Raw genomic sequence first — 15,772 nt, forward strand, 5'->3', positions numbered from 1 at the left:
GCTGCGGGAGGGAGGGAGGTTGGGGGGAGAAAGCCACAACAATGCAAAAGTTGCATTTTGTAAATTCACATTTATTAAATAAAAAAATAAAACTTTCGATTGGAATGAAAGCAGCTTCTGGGAAATCTGTGTCCATAGAATGCTATGCAAAGAATAACCTAAGACAAAATAGATTTCACAGTGCCTGCTCTTCTGTGCCAGCTAGGATGGACTAAGCAATGTGATGCTTAATGGAAAAGGTTGTTTTTCTGCTCTTCTTTGCTCAAGTCTCACACACGTTGCAAGGGGTGCTGCTTCCAGTGTCCCCTCCTGGGACCCTCATTTCTGATGTGTCCTTAGTTGAGGTGACAAGCTCTCTCTTATTTCTTTACCACATTAATTCACTTCTATGCCTGCCTCTAGATGGGTTATGTTGAAGTGCCATGCCCAGGGTGCTTCAGAATTGAGAGGAACCTCTCATTACTAAGTATTTCACCCAATCAGAATCCGTCATGGGCTGACATTGTGGTGTAACAACCTAAGCTGCTACTTCGGACACCCACATCCCATATTGGAGTGCCTGGAATCACTTCCTGCCTTTGCTTCCGATCCAACTTCCTGTCAATGCACCTAGGAGACTGTAGATGATGGCTCAATAACTTGGGCCCTTGCCACCCACAGGGGAGACACAGATAAAGTTCCTGGCTCCTGGCTTCAGTCTGGCCCAGCCCTGGTTGTTGCCGGCATTTGGGGAGTGAACCAGTGGATGGAAAATCCTTCTCTATGTCTCTTTCTTTCTCTCCTCTCTCTCTCTCTTCCTCTCTCTCTTTCTCTTTCACTCTCTCACTGTATGTGTGTTGCTCTGCCTTTCTAATAAATAAACAAATAAGCATTTTTAAAAATCAAAGCAAATGAAAATCAATCAGCATGTGGCACCCAGAAAACCACATGAACTCCATGCTCTGATGACAAGGAAGAGCCGTGGCAAGAGGAGCGAGCTATCAGTGGGGCAGCCGGCAAACGTTTTTGCCATGGTGAGTGTTGGCAACAACAACGAGAATGCTAGCAAATTCAGCGGTCACTGGGAACTCACCAGAAGCCAGACAAAGGGCTGTGTTTGCCTTCCCTCACTCAATGCCCAAGTCCTACAAGGTCAGCCCTTTCTTTCCATGCCTATTTTACTGACAAAAACGCTGAAGAGCTAAGGATAAAATACTTTTGTGGGCCTTCAATCCAGTAAATATTGGGCCTGGGACAAGATCCCCAGGCAGGGCTTCCACTTCAATCCCATCCAGGTGGCATGTACCAATGCCATGTTACTAGTCAAACTGATCAGTTTAAGTTCATAATTGATCATAATGATAGGATTAAGTATCAAAGGGATCACATAAACAAGACTAGTGTCTGCTAATACTAACTGACAGAATAAAAAAATGGAGAGAACAATCCAACATGGGAAGCAGGATCCACAGCAGACTCATAGAATGGCAGATGTCCTAAACAGCACCCAGGCCTCAGAATCAGCCCTTAAGGCAATCGGATCTGGCTGAAGAGCCCATGAGAGTTTCTCAGGCATCAGTGCTTTGTACTTTGTGTGTTTGTTTTAGTGCAAATTGTTGAAATCTCTACTTAGTAAATACTAAGTTGATCTTCTGTATATAAAAATAATTGAAAATGAGTCTTGATGAAGAATGGGATGGGAGAGGGAGTGGGAGGTAGGGTGGTTGCAGGTGGGTGGGAGGTTGTGGGAGGAAGGGCCGCTATAATCCAGAAGTTGTACTTTGGAAATTTATATTTATTCAATAAAATTTGAAAAGATCCCTAGGCAGGCGGCTCAGTCTCCACTCCTGCAAGTGCTGCCCTCGAATGCTTCCCGGCCGAATTGCCCCAGAGTCAGGGCGCTGGACGCTTTATCTCCGGGGATCGCAGGCTTTGCAATAGTATTCACCACTGCAGCTTGACTGCAACGTGAATTTGACACTGGAAGCAGAGCTTCCACCATAAATCTCCCCAAGAGCCTGGTGCCAAGATCACGGAGAACAGCCTGTGCTCTTCAGACGACAGTGATAAGAGGGCCGACGCTGCTGAGAGCTGCAAGTGCTGACCCGGCAGCATGTCTCCAGGCAAGGGGCATTTCTGCTGCCTCACTGCAGCCTGTGCACTGGCTTCTCGGGGAGCAGCTGGGACGCGGCACGCTAGGGTCTCATGCTATTGCAAGGGCCGTCAGCAGGAAGTTGCACGAGTCCACTGAGCCTGCACTGGGTCCTGCCTGCCTACTCATTTGAAGGCTAAGAGACCCCTTCCGTTCCAAAGTGAGAGCAATGGAAGAAAAAGGGGAGCCTCTGCCTACCTAAATTATGCTGAAATCATTCAGCCACCCCGACACCAATTCACCATTCACACCAATGACACCAAAATAAAATGTAACCAGCAGAGTGTGTGGTGTTGGCTCTCCAGCAGGTGCTTGCTGTGCTGTGGTCACTGGCACAACACACACACACACACACACACATACAGCATGTCTTCTCTGTCCTGCCCCATGTCCCCATGTATGTTCCCTACACTCAGCTGGATCTCTCTCAACCCTCTGCATCCCCACTGGATTCTTTCCTTAACCCTTGGCTGCATCGGACTCTGTTAGGACGTATTAGTTCAGGCTTTTCATCGGCCCCTGGCTGGTCTGCTGTTCCAACCCCACGAGGATCAAGGAGGCTCTAACAGGTTCCCACTTTCCCCTGGTTATACCCTGGAACCCTAAGATATAAGGCATCAATTCTTTTGTGTTTTGGGATATGGGTGAGGTGGGGGAAAGGGCAGGATTGGGCTCTCTCCCATTCACTCCTATCACCCCTACATTATGTTGATTTTTGGTATAATCTCCATGCCTTGTTGCTTTTGAGACTTTGTATTCTGATATTCCCAAGCCAAACTTTTGAACTTTAAAACACATTATCTGTTGCAAGCACTTGGCTTCTATGAGTGTTGGCTTTGGTATGAATTTAAAAATCCATTCATCACTCCAGCTGACACCACCTCTTTCAGCTGTACCTGCCCTCCTTCTGAGAGCAAATGTGTAAAGAAAATTAGGTAGTGGGGAAAAGAGAATGAATTCAAAGCTGCCCAGTAAGGGAGCAGAGAAGCGAGGTCAGGAAACTGTGGTTGATGTACCTCTAGATACTATTCACTGGATCTGCTTTCTGGAACGCCGAGCGCGTTCTCTTATTCTGAAGTTACTCTGTTGTTGTAAACAGCTAAGTTGTACAGCAATTGCTCTGTGCCAGCACCTTGGACGACTTTATCCTTCCATCCTCACAAACAACACTACAAGTTGGAGGTTTTTATCTTGCTTCCCAGATAAGGAAGGGGAGTCTCCGGAACATTCCTCAACCATGTCCACAAAGGTTGCAGCTGGTAGAACCAGCCGCTATGCTAGTCCCTGGGTGTATGAAGATTAATGACATCAAGTTGAATAATACGAAGACAAATGCACTGACTGGTGCAGACACCAAACTTTTCAACGGATCCTGATGGCCCATTTGGCTGAGATTGCTGTTGAGACTTCTACAAACAGGAGGGCCATTTGACTAAGGATGATGGGACATGTCCCACAGAGATTGGCACCTGAGCTATTCATGAAAGGTAAGGAGGAAGTTTAGACAAGTGGAGCAAATGAGAAGAGAACCAGAAGATAGGGTATTTTAGGTACAAGCAACAGTATCCATACAAGCAAAGAAGCAAAGTGAAACAGAATGCTTTGCTCCTTGCCTTAGACTATTTCTCCAGTTATCTACAAGTGACCCCAAAACTTCAGTTTATGTAACAACAGTTACTATATTTATAAGCCCTCTTTGGAACAGAGATCACCTGTGCCCTGCTTAGCATCATCCAGGATAGCGTTAATGCTGGGGACTGAAATCCAGGGAAGCCTCATTCACATGTAAATCCACACTGGCAGGCAGCTGAGTCCTTACCTGGGTCTGTGCAGGATCACCTTACTCCTGGTCTGTCCACGTGGCATGGACTTCCTCACAACATGGTGGCTGAGTTCAGCAGTGAATGCCCTGAGAGAGAGAGTAAAACAAGTGGAAGCCATAACACACTTTTAACGAGCCTTGTAAGTCAGGCAATGCCACTTCCACCATGCATGTCTGTTGAGACAGCTACGAAATGCTACCTGATTTCAAAGGAAAAAGAAAACATCTCAACGTTTGAGTAGTTGTGAAAGTTTTCTGGCAGAGTATGTTCAGCTGGAAATTTAGCTGTGGTCATTTTTTGAAGCATACCATAGGGCATAACTGTAACCGTGGAGCAACCATATATAATGCAAACAAAGCCACTACCCATAACTAACCTGTTTTATCCCGATCTAGTCACGCTATTAGCTGTGTGAGATCACTCACTGACTCACTGCTTACTAGGAGGGGGTTACCAGCAAAAGCTAAAAAAAGGATTGAAGTCAATCCAAGTCATCCTCCTGAGTTACCCACACAGTAGCTGGGCACAGGGACACCCAACCATCAGGGCACAAAATGCTTGCTGTGCTGTCTTGGCCCCTTGGCAAACAACACATGCATGAGTTGTCTGCTATAAATTGTCTGCAAAGGCGCACATTTGATCCTTGCAATTGAAAGACCATCTCAAGCTATTCGTCCTAGCTGCCATAGGGCCCTTTTGTCTAAAAGCTGTGTTGATGAGTCTTGACCAAGAATCCCTCATGATTTTGCAGAGTTATTTAAGAAAAAGTCTTTACTGCTTGTGGAAATGACCTCAGAATGGCTTAAACTCTTGTCACTTCACCTCACTTCCTGGGTGCCTGCCATGCCATTTAATTGTAACAGATTGCAGGATGCTGTACGCCCCACAGGGACCAGAATGTGAGAAGCTCAGCATTCTACCCCACACTAACAAACTGGCAATTTGCCTCCCATTGGACTAGAGGGACACTAAAAAGATTAGAGCCCTCTCACCCAGCATCATTCAACTCTGACTTTTTAATTTCTTCACCACCTCTCCTCACCTCAGAGACCTCGAGTGGAAAAGCAAGGAGGGATTCTTTTCGGTCTCCCATGGCGATGAGAATCTGCATAGTGGTGAGCAAGTGACAACAGGGATCCTGTTACCATGGAGTTTGCATTTCAGCTGGAGTGACAGATGGTAATCAAACAGTCATGTAGATATGGGATATAACTGAAAAGGGAGAAGGGGTATGAAAAAAAGCACCTGCTTCTAGGAGAGTGTGTTATGCAGAAATGGACAAACAGAGAGATAAGGCTTTGCTGAGGAAGTGGTAGCCAACCTGAAGCTGGAATGGGAGAGAGAGGAGGAGGGGGAAGAGAGAGAAGGAGGTAGAGAAGGGAAGACCAGACAGAGAGAACAAAGCACAGGAGCTTCAGAGCAGGAGGTGCACGGTGACCTCAAGGACGGCACAGCACACGATGCTTGGAAGGTGGTGCTGGGTGACCTGGATGGCCCTTGTCCTGAGCACACAGAAGGACCATTAACAAGCTTCAAGACTCCAGATGTGTCAGTCTGTTGCACTCAGGAGCACGTAGTTGTCATATAGAAAAAAAAAAAAGTAAGAGTAGGAGAGCATTGTGCTGGCTTTCCCATCTTCTGTTACACCTGGACACTATAGCTACTGCCCACTTTATTTAGGAACATGTGTCCTCCTTTCCATGATTCCATGATTGTCCGTTCCACCACTGACAATATCCCCAAAATGGAACGTTCATCCTATCACTCTCCTTAAACACCTGGAGAAGCAACGTCAGGACGGAAGGTAAGTTCAAAGACCCCTCAGCTTTTTGTAATCCTACACAATCTGTCTACCAGACAATCAATGCCCACTCTTCCTCCAAATGAATCTTCCACTTCATCCCAACATTATATTTATTTCCACCTCGTGTGACTGTTCATGTCATGCCTCTCCCTTGGGATGATCTTGCTGTTTTTCTACCCTATTCTTAACTCATCCCTCAAAACCTCCCACAGGTTCTAATGTGTGGCTGCTTTCATGGCCACTGTAGTTCTCGAGTCATCTCCTTCTGAGATCTTAGAGCTCTGTTACCTCCACCCCCATATTTGCAACTGGTCACAATGAATGCAGAAGCTCGCTGCATTCTCCAACTTTTCACATAGGTTGATCTTGTCTCTTCCAAGGAAAACACAATTTCCTTTTAGGCAGGAAGTATGGGTTTTAGCTCCTTTGTATTATTTATAGCACTTTATTGAAGGGCAAACTTGGGGAAGAAAACAGAAGTCTTCAACAAGCTTTACTGGTGGGGGGGATGCATTTGGCCTGGTGCTCAAGGCTCTGGTTAAGATGTCCAGGTCTGGTGTCTGAGTGCCCAGATCTCGCTCCTGCCTGCAGCTTCCTCCTAGCACAGACCCTCGGAGACAGCACTGATGGCTCAAGCAATTGGGTCCCTGCCATCAACTTTAGAGACCTGGATTGATTTCCTGACTTCTGGCTAGAGCCTTAAACCCAGTCCTGGGTCCTCATACGCATTTGGGGAGTAGCTGAGACCAACTCTTTCTCTGTGTCTCTCTCTGTCACTCTCCCCCCCTTCCTCTCTCACTCCCTCTGCCTCTCAAATAAATACAAATTTTAAAAGAAGAAAAGCACCACTGGTACATAAACCCTTGAGTTGACCTGAGAACGCACAGCAGTTCTATTGTATAAGCAACACTGCCATCTAGTGGTGTGATGGACTCTTCTACCAATAGGCCAAGGACAAGGCATTTAGAGGGAGGATGTTAGGGATTATTTAATGAACCCCAATTATCCTCGGCCATTACTCTTATTTAGGAAGGGATTTCAAGTACGGTGCTCTGTGCTTTTCTGCCCAGTGACTTCCCCACCCTCTCGTGGCCCAGCAGCCCACAACTGCTGGGAAGGGGTCCTTGCAAGCACTCTCGCAAACCACAGCTTCCCTTTCCCGTAGGAAGATCTCCAGGAGGTTTTGTGACAATTATGCAATTTTTAATTCTCTGCTTCCTGTGAAGATAGAGGCCTATGTGGATAAATATTTATTTTGGAAATAAAATATGTAATTCGGGAAGAACATTGAGATGGTAAATATGATAGTGGGAGTAGACACTCACTTCAAAGCCAGATGAGAGACAAGGCAGCGTGGCTTGGAGGAGAGTTTGTGGATGTGGCTTCCTTGGGCCTCGGGGTCAGAGGCCAATCCTTCCCATCGAAGTCACATGGTCATTATGGCAGCTATCTAGGGACTCATTTTCTTGCCCAAAGCACAAGGACAGCATACAGCTTCCAGGCTGCTTTGAGGGGGGTTAAACAGAATCCTGTACAATAAAACTTCATATGGCATAAGGGAGTCCACAATTAATAGCTGTTATTATTATTTTGCATTTTACTAGGAATAATTGTCCTTATGCTTTCAATTAGATTTTTCTTTTTTAAGAACCAAAATCCTAAAGTAGGCCTTTAGTCTAGTGGTTAAGATGCTAGTTTAAGATGACAACATCCCAGATCGAGTGTCTGGGTTCAAGTCCAGCTCTGTGCCTGACTGCAGTTTCATGTTTATGTAGACCCTGGGAGGCAGCAGGCAATGGCTCAAGTAATTAGATTCCTGCTACTCACATGGTAAACCCTCAGAGTGCACATCTCCTGGCTTCCAGCCCAGCCCAGGCCCAGCTCTGGCCATTGCATGCAATTTGGAGAGCGAATCAGTGGATGGGAGTGTTCTCTCTCTCCAAAATTAAAATAAAAATAATGATAATGATAATGTTTAAGCATGGAGTTGTCAAAAACTAATTCTTATTACAATTAAAATTACCTCTCTCCTGGTTATTTCTGTGCTACAAAATAATATGTTTGGGAAAACTACCTTAAATCCCTTATACAGAGGTAGGAATTCTAATCCACCACAGTTCTCAAAGTTTGAAAACTAAAGGGTTGAGACGAACTGGAGCAGACTATAATTATCTTCAAACACAGCAGTTGAAAAATGACCTCTTTAACTCAAGAACTCTTGATTTGTGAAGGGAGAAAATAGGGACAGAAATAAAAAACATAAACAAAGTTAATCACAGCAAAAAATCCAGACTTGCTCATTAGTGTGGCCCCCTTGTGGACAGAATGTGAATCACACCCACCCTGCAAAATGCATGCATTTTGTTAGAAAGCTTCATCTGTGTCTTTTAAGTTTTATTTGAACCCTAAGATTAAGCAAGAGCTTATTTCAAACATTTTCCCTTTTTGTCTATTATCTAGAACTTAGTAAACATTTTTCAGATGAGGAGCATTACATATAGTGGTTTATTTCCTAGGCAATCACTCAAATTAATGACACAGACAGGTCCTCCCCGTAAACCCCCCAGGCCAGACTAGCAGAAGTAGCAGAGGAGGACAGTGATGTTTCTGTGGGATTTCAAAGAGTAATAGGATTTCTGGACTGCAAAAAAAAATTGAAATTTCTACATTCTTGCCGAGTGAGCAAAATACACCCTTCCCCCACTTTCAGCCCTGACAATGGAGCAAAAAAAAAAAAATCTCTCCATCTCTCCACCCAAGATGAACCATCATCTTCCTCCCCTTCTGAGAATGATGGTAGAAGCAGTGCCTGTGGGCCCAGGGCCTGAGATCTATTTCCCATGGGGATGTTTGTGATCTCAGAATCTGAGTGGTTACAGCAAAGACCTATTCTGTGCTCTTGCAATGACCAGCACAGTTTGGCTACAGCTCTGTCTCAGTGTTCCTTATCCTCTGGGTCAGGCTGGAGCAGTAGCCACTGGGGCTGGTGCTGTGGCACAGTGGGTTAAAGCCCCAGCCTGCAGTGCCCGCATCCCATTTGGGTGCCAGTTCGAGTCCCAGATGCCCCTCTTCCGATCTAGCTCTCTGCTATGGCCTGGGAAAGCAGAAGATGGCCCAAGTTCTTGGGCCCCTGCACCTGCATGGGAGACCTGGAAGAAGCTCCTGGCTGCTGGCTCCTGGCTTTGGATCAGCTTAGCTCTGGTTGTTTCGGTCATTTGGAAAATGAACCAATGGAATGGAAGACCTCTCTCTTTCTGGCTCTACCTCTCTCTGTAATTCTGTCTTTCAAAATAAATAAAAGAAGCAGCAGCCACTAACAGACATGTGCTAGAGGGGGAAAAAAATGAAAGACCGATGAAATCAGTCTTCAAGTTTCCCTCTTTCACTCAACATCATCAGTCAAGACACGTTCCAGGGCCAGGCTGTCCATCAGGGGGACAGTAAGAGCCCTCCTCTGATAGGGAGGGGCTCCAGAGGAGGGGCAGCAAATATTTTGAGAAAATAATGAAATGTGTGTCCTTTTAGGAACATGAGCAGATCACTTAAGATCTCTCAGTCTTCAGACCCAACCTAGAGATCAGAGGTGATGTAGCCTAAGCCCAGGTTTGCAGGGAGTCAAGCCTGCTTTTAACCATGCAGTCTCTTACCCAGAGATTCAGCCCAAGAGATGCCAAATGGATCTCTGGCATCTACATTTTCAAAATGCTCCAGAATCAAGAGGCTAAACAGCAAATTTCTTGGCAATGCTCTCTAGACGCACTCAAAAAAGCTCAGAAACCTGAAAAGCTCTTCGAAAATGCATTCTCCTGGGCCTGGCCACCCTTCTAACACCAAAATTCTGTAGCTTGTAGTCAATAACTTCCCTTTATTTTCAATTTTTTTTCAATAAGGAGGGACTTTCCTTGCATTGCTTATGTAATTTTAAACACAGGAGTTGACAACATCCGTGGTAAAATGGAATTAAAAGATAATGCGGATTTCTTACCAAGATGGCACCCAAGGCAAAGAAAGGACCTCTGCCCCTCCTCAAGTCAAAGACAAAGCAAAGGCCTTGAAAGCCTAGAAAGCAGTGCTGAAGGCATCCAAGTCTGGGAAAAAAAAATCCACAGGTCACCCACCTCACAGCCCAAGACACTGCAGCCTCCTGGGGGAAAACAGCACGGGGGGTGGGGGTGGGGGTGGGGTGGGAGGTTGGGTCGGGGTTTGGTAAGTGATCTTGCCATTGTAAAGTTCCCCCTGTACTGGGCCTGCCTCAAAGAAGACAGAAGACAGCATCACACGGCGTGCATTGCACTCAGTGTCAAGGACAACCGCTTTGAAGCTGCACAGTGATGATGTGGCCAAGGTCAGCACCTTCATCAGAACGGATGGAGAGAAGTCACACGTCCAGTTGGCTGCTGACTGTGATGCCAACAAAACTGGGATCACCTAACCTGAGCCTAGCTGGCTATTCTAACAGATGTTTGCTCACTGTTAAACAATATTGGAGCACTTATTTTCCATGAAGTTTTTGAAGACCCTGCCTATGTTTGATACTTGATTGTGTCCCAGTGTAATGAGAATTTAGATGGCTGATTAAACCAGGGAAAAAGAACAGGTATTGACCTGCTCATTAAGAAGTTGAAAGGGAAGGTGGCTTCACTGGGGAGTTAGGTGACAGAGGAGTAAAGGGCTATGACGCCTAAAGTGTGACACCAGTGTCCTTCCAAAAGTACGTGGAAAATGGAAGGCAAATATGTGTCTTTTGGTGGGGGAAAAAAAATAAAATCCATGAATTTGAAAGCTCTTCAAAGAGTTCGTAGGGATGTGCAATACAGAAAAACTATGCATGGATTTCCATTTTTTTTCCATCTAAAGAAATTCATCTTCCAACTCCATCTCCCTTGGACTTTGGAAGGAACCCTGTCTGCAGCTGGCTGCACACAATAATGATGACTGAGGCGATGATGAAGACCCTGTTGATTCTGTGATCAAACGCCCAACACAACATGAAACTCTTCCCTGCATCCTCAGGATGCCTCAGGAAGTAGGAAGGCCTGGCTGCCAGAAAGGTGAGAACACACAGCTCAGGTTCACCTGTCTGTCTCTCATCCTTTAAGGCTCACGATGCCAGCCACTGCCCAGCACAGACATCAGTGCACCCAATGCCTTCCAGGACATTCCACCAGAAAGGGTCTCTAAACCATAACAACATAAACAAAATAGCAACCCAAGTGTTGAGGAAGCAAGACTTTACACGGTTTTTTCTTTGTTAAAGATTCATTTATATATTTGCAAGACACAGTGACAGAGAGAGGGTAACAGTCAAAAGATCTTCCATCTACTGGTTCACACCTCAAATGGCCACAACGGCTGGAACTGGGTCAGGCTGAAGCCGGGAGCCAAGAACGCCATCTGGATCTCTCACGCAGGTGGCAGGGACTCAGGTACTTGGACCATCATCTGCTACCTTCCCAGGAGGCAGGGCAGGAAGCAAAGAAGCCATGACTTGAAGCGACACTGATATGGGAAGCCCAGCGTCCCACACAGAACCTCGACCTACTGTGCCACAGACGCTCACCCCAAGACTCAGTACTTGGTGGCATGGCAGTGGTCCACCTCCTCTCTGTGTCCGAGCCAGCTGCCCTCCTCTCTGCAGATGTACCATGCTCACATGGAACCCACATGCGCATGTATGACCACAAATGGCAGCACAGCATGTCACTTAGCCATGTGCTTCCACGGCTGTTGTATTATTCTCTTTAAGAAAAAAATCAACCACTACAACAGCTAAGGCTCATACAGACTGAAGTGGTTTGTGTAAATCAGGGTTATTTCCTAAGCATTGAAGTGTGTTTAGCAGCATCTGTGGGTTCTACCCTCTCGGTGTACACCCCCCCCCCCATGCCAACTGTCATAATCAAAGATATCACCGGGGCAGGGGTCTGGTGTTGCAGTTTAGCTATGGCTTGAAACACTCATATCCCATATCCCATATCCCATATCCCATATCCCATATCCCATATCCCATATTGGAGTGCCAGGGTTTGTGTGCTGGCTCCACTCTCCACTCCAGCTTCCTGTTAACACACACCCTAGAAGGCAGTAGGTGATAACTGAAATGCTTGTGTCCCTGCCACCCTTATGGGAGATCTAGATTGAGTTCCCCCAGCTGCTGACTGTGGCTTGGCCCAGCCTGGGATATCATGAGCATTTGGGGAAATGAATCAGCGGATGGGAGATCTCTCTATATTTATACCTCTATCTCTTTTTCTCTCCCTCATAAATAAATAAATTTTTTAAAAACAATGTCACCAGACATTGTCAGAGAATTACTAACCTAAAACAATGCAGCAAACAGGGAAAAGTGCATTCCAACTCAGACCCTCTGACTACACACTGGTGCACTCTCCATCACAGTTCTGAGACTAACCCTGGAGTCAGGGCATTTTGCTGTCCCTGTGACATCCAGACAACTCCTTCATTTTGCTGGTAAATAAACCAAAGTCCAAAGATGTGAGGTGACTATCACAATATCATGGCTCAGAATATTTTAAAAATAATTTTAAGTATTCAGTTCATTGAAAATAGATTTTAGGAGGCTGGCACCGTGGAACAGTAGGTTAATCCTTCACCTGCGGCGCTGGCAGCCCATATGCGCGCCGGGTTCTAGTCCAGGTTGCTCCTCTTCCAGTCCAGCTCTCTGTTGTGGCCCGGGAGGGCAGTGGAGGATGGCCCAGGGGCTTGGGTCCCTGAACCCGCAAGGGAGACCTGGAAGAAGCACCTGGCTCCTGGCTTCAGATCAGTGCAGCTCCGGCCATTGCAGCCATTTGGGGAGTGAATCAACGGAAGGAAGACTTCTCTCTCTGCCCCTTACTGTCTGTAACTCTACCTCTCAAATAAATAAATAAAATCTTTTTAAAAAAGGAAGAAAAGAAAATAGATCTCAGTAAAAAATAAGAATGAGAATAGGAGAGCAAAGAGGAAGCAGGGTGGGAGTGTGGGTGGGAGGGCAGGTACCGAGGGAAGATCACTATGTTCCTCAAGTTATGAAATGCATGAAGTTTGTATGCCTTAAATAAAAGGATTCTAGGAAAAAAGTTATAAAACAAATAGCCTTGTGAAAAGTCCTATCACAGATACGCATCATAAGAGATGGGCACATCTTGTCCTGAGGTCAACCCATCAGCCATTGCATATCTCGAGAAAGTGCTTCCGAGGAATGCCAGCTGTTGGATTAGAAATCCTCACCAACCCCTGCCCCCACCTGTACCCTAGCTTCTCACAGAGTCCACAGCACTGCTGGTAACTTATTAAATTAGAGGAGTGGGCATTTAGCTTACTGGTTAAGATGCTCACATCCCACTTGGGAGTGTCTGGATTCGAGTCCTGTCTCAAGTGCCTGACTCCAGCTTCCTGCTGGTGCAAATGCTGAGTGGCAGCAGTGATGGCTCAAGTAGTTGGGTTCTTATCTGGGAGATCTGGATTGACTTCCCCAGTCCTGGTTTTGTGCTCGGCCCAGCTTGATTACTAAGGGCATTCAGAGAGTGAACTGGCAATTGGGAGCGCTCTCTCTCTCTCTCTCTCTCTCTCGCTCTCGCTCTCGCTCTCGCTCTCTCCACTCTACTCCCCTTGACTCTTTATTATTATTATTATTTTTTGACAGGCAGAGTGGACAGTGAGAGAGAGACAGAGAGAAAGGTCTTCCTTTTGCCGTTGGTTCACCCTCCAATGGCCGCCACGGCTGGCACATCGCGCTGATCCGATGGCAGGAGCCAGGTGCTTCTCCTGGTCTCCCATGGGGTGCAGGACCCAAGCACTTGGGCCATCCTCCACTGCACTCCCAGGCCATAGCAGAGAGTTGGCCTGAAAGAGGGGCAACCGGGACAGAATCCGGCGCCCTGACCGGGACTAGAACCCGGTGTGCCGGCGCCACAGGCTGAGGATTAGCCTATTGAGCCACAGCGCCAGCCTCCCCTTGACTCTTAAAAATTTAGCAGGAATAGGGGCTGGCGCTGTGGCATGGTAGGCTAAGCCTCCACTTTCATATGGGCACCAGTTCGTGTCCCTGATCTAGCTCCCTGTTTATGGTCTGGGATAACAGCGGAGGATGGACCAAGTGCTTGGGCCACTACACCCATTTGGGGGACCTAGAAGAATAGAAGAAGCTCCAGGCTCCTGGCTTCTGATCGGCCAAGCTCTGCGCATTGCTGCCATTTAGGGAGTGAACCAGCAGATGGAAGACCTTTCTCTCTCTGTCTCTCTGTCTATAACTCTGCCTCTCAGATAAATAAATAAAATCTTTTTTAAAAATTAGAAAAACACAGAAATTAGAAACTGAATTTAATGGCATGGATTCCTATGAATGAGGTGTGGTTTTGTTTGTTTGTTTGTTTGTTTTGTATTTAAAAGCAAGATTTATACAAGTCAGAGACTTCCAGCCAGAGTTGCCTGGAGGGGGGCTCCAAGACAGGAAAACCAAAAGGGGCTGGTGGTAGTGGGGTTCAATTACTTGAACCATCAGCCCCTGCCTACCAGGGTCCACATTAGCCACAGCCAGGCATCAAATCCATGCACTGCAATGTAGAATTCAAGCATCTAAATCACTGGCTAGATACCCACCCTCTCTTTTGTTTGTATTCTGATGGGCATCTGGTACAGCAATAAAGATATGACTTGAGGCACCCACATCCCATACTGGAATCCCTGGATTCAAATCCTGACTCCACTTCCCATCCAGCTTCCTGCTATGGCACACCCTGGGAGTCAGCAGAGATGGCTCAAGTACTCAGGTCCCTGTCACTCACGTGGGAGACCTGGACTGAATTCAGGGCTTCTAGCTTCGATAATGCCTGGTTCTGGCTGTTGTAGGCATTTGGGGAGTGGATTAGACACTGTCCTGGAAGTTCTCTCTGTCTGCCTATCGAATAAAGATTTTAAGTAAGTTGAAATTTTAAAAAACGAGTACTCCCTAATCTATTAAAATACTTAGGGAAAACTAGTTTCTAGTAGTAAATGTATTATTAAACTGATTTGTTCACAACATCCAGAGACTTAAACATTTAACTAAGGCTTCAAAAGAGAGGAAATGCAACTATATTAATACTATTTTGGAGTAAACCACTTTCATATTCTTTTGGAAAAATGTGGTAATAATCAAAATCGATTCAGTTTGATTTATGACATAATGCAACCTCTAAATTTTGTTATAAATAAAATATTGCAAGCCATCTAAAGAAAAGTAATTTCCCCCTTCTAGATTAGAAATTATTTCAGAATCCCTTACAAACCTAAATGGAAAGGTATTCCTTCTAACAATTTGTGTAACTATTCATTTACATCTGGTGGTTCAATCTTACAATTTATTTACAAAAGAGGCTGTTAGAAAGCAAGTGGCCCCACCTGTGACTGACTGACGCTTCTTCACCCAGAGGAAATCAATTTATAACCAATTACACCTTTTCTTGTACTTGGTGCTAATGCAAGAATGGCGTCCAGCCACTCAAGGAAGAAAACACATTGGTGAATGACTGGATGGTTGGCTGGGTTCACATGCACGTTAATTTAATCATTCATAACTCGTCTATTTTATAAAAATAGAAAGTTATTTCCCCCATTAGAAGAGGAACTTTAATTAAAAAAAGAAATCCATATACAAAAATCACCAGAATGATAGTCCAACTCAAATGCAATGCACTGTGTTATGCAATGGATCTCTCTAACTTGAAAAAAATAATTTGCAGAACTTGTTGAAATTGCATATTTGTGGGCATATCCTCCAAAGTTCCTGATTCGATATTCAGACAGAGAACTCAAGGATCTGAATTTTCATCATGCATCCTGACATCCACTGGCCCACTTTACCCGCTCCTAAGGACTCATTTTTGAGCTATGTATGCCAAGAACTATCAGCTTGAGAGTCTTAAAGAATCTCCTAGTAGCAGCTTCCCTCTAAACCTTGGACTGAAAAATTAGTTTCACATATGTACATATATATGTATATATACACATATACAAAAGTGTACTTCAAAAACT

The 15,772-nt window shown here is 45.5% G+C and overlaps 1 long non-coding RNA gene across 2 annotated transcripts in view; it reads right to left on the reverse strand.

Moving 5' to 3' along the window:
- Nucleotides 1-3,943: 3,943 nt before the first annotated feature.
- The window catches only part of LOC149121730 (uncharacterized), a 57,265-nt gene continuing 45,436 nt past the window's right edge, over nt 3,944-15,772 (reverse strand). For both annotated transcript variants that reach the window (XR_016222497.1, XR_016222496.1), the window contains exon 3: nt 3,944-4,040. This is a non-coding gene — a long non-coding RNA (uncharacterized LOC149121730). The remainder of the gene's footprint in view (nt 4,041-15,772) is intronic.

This window comes from Oryctolagus cuniculus, chromosome 16, assembly GCF_051225735.1.
Source record: "Oryctolagus cuniculus isolate XC-2025 breed Fujian yellow rabbit chromosome 16, ASM5122573v1, whole genome shotgun sequence".
Lineage (NCBI taxonomy): Eukaryota > Metazoa > Chordata > Mammalia > Lagomorpha > Leporidae > Oryctolagus > Oryctolagus cuniculus.